General features: G+C 33.9%; 1 pseudogene; it reads right to left on the bottom strand.

The window, feature by feature from the left end:
* Nucleotides 1–410: 410 nt before the first annotated feature.
* On the bottom strand, nt 411–1012 carry LOC130939382 (uncharacterized; annotated as a pseudogene).
* Between the last annotated feature and the right edge of the window lie 4809 nt (nt 1013–5821).

Here is a 5821-nt window from a genome sequence, read left to right as displayed (position 1 = left end):
TTTTTTTTACTTCCAAAATACCTTATCTTAAAACATACAAAAAAAAAATAAAACAAAAATAATAATAATAAGTATATATAAAATTCAATTTCCATCATTTAAGTATTCATTACGATCATATAACATTTTACATTTGTGTAGATTCATAGAATATAGTTATGTCTTTATGATATTATGGTACACCATAAATACCAACATTCCTCATCATATCCAAAATACCTTATCAAACAATTGCAAAAATAATTTATTACATATAAAAATAAATATATACAACCATTCATATCAACCTAATGAATTCATCAAAGAGTCATAACTTGTCATTCAATGCAGAAATATAAATGATCAAACATATTTCAAATAATTACACTTAAAATAAAAACTGTTATTAAAATCTCAAAATACCAACTTATTTATAGAAACATCATCATTTGAAACTTATCTCCACTCACATTAACTACAAAAAGAGGAGCATCTTCTCTTGAAGTAGCAGCAGAACCAGCATTATAATTCACAACCTCAAAATCATAAAAACCAATCCACAAAATTACATGATCCAAAACAAGAGATATACTACAAGGCAAAGTCACTGCAAGATGAATCCCAGCGTCGGTTAAAACCATCTGCATCGCCGTCGTAATCGCAATCACAGCCAACACAAACCATTTGTTTATGATCTTATGAAGCAGAAAAGAATTTGGCCATGTCCTTATAATCAAAAGATAAAGAGATGTCACGTATGTCATAATAACAAGAAAAATCAGTGACACTTTTCTGGCAGATATGAGAGCTATGAATAGTATGATCCACACAAAGTGTGTGTAGTATAGGCCATAGGTTCCAAAGTTTCTTATGATTCGAACTACTGCAAATTCTGATGTTAAAGGAATGCTAAAGGGGTAGAAAATCTTGAAGTAATTTTTATTTTTGGAACTTTTGGTTTATAATTTTCAGGTTTTGATGAAGAGTTTGAAGAAGAGGTTGCTGTTCTTTGTGTAATTCCATAATTTGTCATTTATGTGACACAAAAATAAGAAAAATTAGTTCTAACTTCTAAGCTTATTGTGCTACAGAAAAAGTAGGATATATGAAATTCAATGAAAGTGGCTTGTGAATATATATAATATTTGGATTTATATATATATAGCAAGTAAGCGAAAGGGGAGTATAATCAAATCCAAGAGAAAAAGCATATCGAAGACTTGAATTCGAAGACTTGGACAAATATTGCAAACTAGTATCATCAAAGTAACAACAATCAACAATAAACAAAATTTATAATCAGCAAAACAAATTTATATGTCAATTTACTAATTGAAAAAATCACATATATATATATATATATATATATATATATATATATATATATATATATATATATATATATCACTACCGCAGAGGCGGAGAGTAGCGGCAGGGGGTTGGCGGCCGTGACCATAATCGGCGCTAATCAAGAAGGATCCTGGCAGAGATGTGTGGCGGTCAGGTAAAAGCCACAAAACTCCCCTGGATAGCGGCTGGGGAGTGAACACCGCTGCTAAATTAGGAAGTATATCTTCAGGCTTCCTCGTTTCACAGTATCTTCCTGGTGTGAACAAAGCGGGAGAAGAGGCGCCAAACAAAACCACCCCACCCGGCGACTTCTTCAATAAACGCCACTAGGTGAATTTCAAATCTGTTTCAATTCCACTTTTATCTTACAACCCGAAATTACTTCCCCCCAATTATGCAGAAACCCGCGAGTTGAGTTTGGTAGCGCGCCAACCAAGAGCGGGAGCACAGCCGAGAAATATCAAGGAAGAACCCACCTAGGTGAGGATTTTATCATGATTCAACTTGTCAATTCCCTCTTTTCATGTTACAACCATTAATCGAGAATCCCAATTTTGTAGAAACCCCCAATTTTTCAAGCTTTTCCCTATCATCCACAATTCCTGAAGCTCATACTCTCCCCTGTCGAGTTGCGCAGCTGCCTTCGCGACCAGTCCCTTGGCACTGGTTAGTCCTGACACTCTGATCTTTTCTTATTGATTTCATTGTTGGTTAGAATTTTGTAAAAATATTTATCTATATCTGTCTTTAACTGGGGTTAATTGCCGCTGTTCATAGACTGGAATTTGAAGGTACCCCTTTTTTTTATTTAATGGGTGCTCTGTATTGAAAGTGATAGTTAAAGTAGAAAGCTTTAACAAAGGCTCGTTATCAATGTTAGAGGGTTGAGTTTCTTTGGTTTGCATCTCTCTTGCATCTACTTCCTGTTTTTTTAATTACCCAAGAATGTGTTTCTTTGGTGTGCATCTCCCTTGCACAGGAGAAATTGAGAAACTTTGCACGCACTAATCTAAATAATTTTTTTGTTGATAAATTTATCTTGTAAAGTACAAGACATTGGTAACTGCTAATGCATAGCTGTGGTGTGTTCTTTGCCACTTCCCATTGGTTCAGCTCTGTTATCATTTTTCCATGTTTTTTTACGACAAAAGCTTGATATTTATCATCTGTGTATTGTTTATATATCTTACAGCACGTGCCAATTTTGGTTCATGCAATCTTGCTCTCTTAGCCTGCCTATATTCCATGATCACTCATTACTAATTCATATCAGCATTACTACAGCCTGAAGGAATTCTAATTATAACATGCTTAACTAATGAGAGAGATTACTTTTTACCATTTATGAACTGTTTAGGAACAAAAGATCTCCAAAAATCTCCAAAATCTAATTTTGAATCATAATGCCGAGGTGTTAATGATGTGTTGCTTACTAATTCTTGTGCTGCTGTCATTGTGGTGTTGCTCTTCTCCTCACCAATTTGGTTCATTTCAAGGTAATAGCTGCTGTTATTATGCTACTATGCTTACCGTGACAATGGACTGATTGGTCATGATTCTCTTGATGTCATTCATGCTTCTCTAATGCTGAATTGGTATTTGCATTTTTCAGTCCATTTATTTGTGTCTTACTCTTCCTGAGCTGTTTTTTTATTCTTATTCTTTATGTTCTTTTTCAGTCCCTAACTAATGCATTTTTAATTATGACATTGCTAGCTTCTTGTATGCATCATCATCATCGTGTTCACTTTTATTTTGCAATTTATTTCAATTTAATTAAGCCATATTATTGCGCTGCAAACACATTTTCTGCGAGGAGTGTGTGTCAGAATGGTAATTTCATGTTTATATTCCTTATTTAGATATTCTGTTATTTTTTAGCGTTAATTTATTTAGCTTTTTTGGTAGTTTTGTTAATAGTTGCTTTAATAGTTGCTGATCTAGTTATCTGTGTTAGGAAAATTATCCTGGTCATTTTGACGCTGATTGCCCCCATTTTCTGGTCTTTATGCTTATTTGCTATTGCTATTGGACTACTTCTCATGGTGCTGATTTCTTATCTATGGTGTTCATATATTAAGTGCACAACTATGTTTCTGCTGCCATTATGGTTTTACACTTCTCTTAACCAATTTTTGTTTGCATTTCATGTTAAATTTAAAGTTAATTGAAAAACAAAAATGAAAAAAGCTGTTGATAAAATGTAACATTTTATATTATAATTATTATTATGTTTAATCCACATACCGTCTTATTATTACTATTATTGTTATTATGTTAAAATTTAAAATATCAACAGCAAATTTACGTTGTGCAATATTTTTTGGTTTTAAGATTTCTCAAATTATATTCCTCCCGGTTATCGTTCTATTTTTTTGGTAAAATATTTTTATGGTTCAAATTATTATTATTAGAATTAATATTATTAATTCCCTCTAACAATCAAAATTAAATTAGGGATTTCGTTTAATATCAAATATTTCAAACACCCGCCAAATTTGATTACTCCTCATATGAAATACCCATTGGCCGTAACCCACCCCTTCTTCTTAATCCTAATACACCCTAGCCCTATCTCACAGCACTTAGCCCTGAATACAGTGAACGAAGCCCCACCCCCAAAGAGGAGCTCTCAACTCTCGCGCTCTGGCACCTCATTGTCTTTGACTGCGTAGTTAGGTCGTCCTCTCTGCTGTTAGCTCGTCCGTTCGGGCCAGCTGTTACATCGTCCTTTCACTGCTGCGGTAATCACCAGTTCTCTATCAATTTATGATGGTCTAATGTTTCTTTGATTGGTGTTCTTACTGCATATGAAGGTTGTGCATGTTTCGATAATGGTACGATTCTGGTTTTCCTAATTACTCATGTCTTATTTTTTGAGGAAATCCCACTTCATTATTTGAATCTAGGTAAGTAATTATAGCCCAATAGGTGGTATTTACTTAGATGGTTAGAGATCGATTTGAGTGTATTGCTAGTTCAGATTTGAAAAGAAAGTTCTTCTATGATCAATGAAGTGTGAAACTATACGTTCGTGCTGTGGTTTGGTTCTCTGAGAATCAATCAATAATCATCACACCAATTAGTGTGGTATAAAAACCAGTAAACATGGTTAGTACACCAATTAGTGTGGTATAAAATTGGGCTAATTAATTTTTTTTTACTGTGCAGCTCCCAGGGCTATGCTAAAGTCTATGAGCAGGATTTAGGTAGTAATTGGACTGCTGTGAATGAATGTTATGTATAATTTGAATGTTCAACTTTTAATCCAAATCACTAATACTTGTAGTATATAAGGACCTTAAACATAGATGTATATCCAGCTCACTCTTTATAGCGGTAAATTTGTTCTTATTATTAGTTTCTTAAATTAAAAGTCGATAATTTTTTTATTTAAATTTGTTTCAAGTGTTGCAAATCTAAACCAATTTATGCATGTTATATGCTAAATTGATCCATCATAATTCTTTTGTTTGGTGTATACTAAGGTAGTATTTTAATATTATTATGTTATATATAAATTTTCTCGCATGCTGTCCACAACGCAAATCTTATATTTGGCTTATAGATTCTGATGGCACAATCAAGCCGGCAAAACTAAGCGTGAGGGATGCTATGGCATGGCCTAATGGTAGGAAGATCGTGCTCAGATTCAACAACGCAAAGGCGATGGAGGACGAGGCAGCAGCAGAGAAGAAAAAGATGAAAGTAATGGAGGACGAGGCAGCAGTAGAGAAGAAAAAGATGAAGGCGATGGAGAGTGCTCTGATTTATCTGTTTCAAAGGTAGGGTGTGGAGCTACCACCAGACATCGCTGCAGGGATGAGTTTCATGGAATGATAGAGTGAAAATAGAATATTAGGATTTGAGTTATTTTGCATTGAAGTAAACATTTTATTGAACTAGACTGAGCAACTCTACGAAAGAGATTTATTTATTTCGTATTTTGATGGATATATTAATTTGTTTTGTTTTATATTTCAATTTTGTTTTTGCTACAAGTTTAGATTCTATTTTTGTTGAAAATTTTCACTCTTATAATAATGGAAAATAAAAAATAGTTAAAAAGAATAATTCAATAATATTTTAAATAAATTATGCCTGTCTTATTTGAAACACGAATTTTTATTTTTATTTTTATTAAATTAGCGGCGGTTTAAAACCGCCGCTGTTTGGGTTCAGATATAACAAAAACCGTTACATCCGCCGGTAACTTTTAAAATAAATTGATGTCCCATTTGGCGGCGGTTTAAAACCGCCGCTAAACTTGTGGAAACTTGGACTAAACCATGCCAACTTGCGGCGGTTTGAAAACCGCCGGTAAATATAAAGGAAACCGTGAAAGACTCATTTGGCGGCGGTTTTCAATTTTGTGCCGCAAAATTTTTATTTAGCGGCGGCTATACCAGCGGTTTATGAAAACCGCCGCCAAACCTAATCCCGGCGCCCATATCCATGGCGTTTCTATAAACCGCCGGCATTTGATTTTGTG

This window comes from Arachis stenosperma, chromosome 7, assembly GCF_014773155.1.
Source record: "Arachis stenosperma cultivar V10309 chromosome 7, arast.V10309.gnm1.PFL2, whole genome shotgun sequence".
NCBI classification, from domain to species: Eukaryota; Viridiplantae; Streptophyta; class Magnoliopsida; order Fabales; family Fabaceae; genus Arachis; species Arachis stenosperma.
This window is presented reverse-complemented; position numbering and strand designations above follow the sequence as displayed.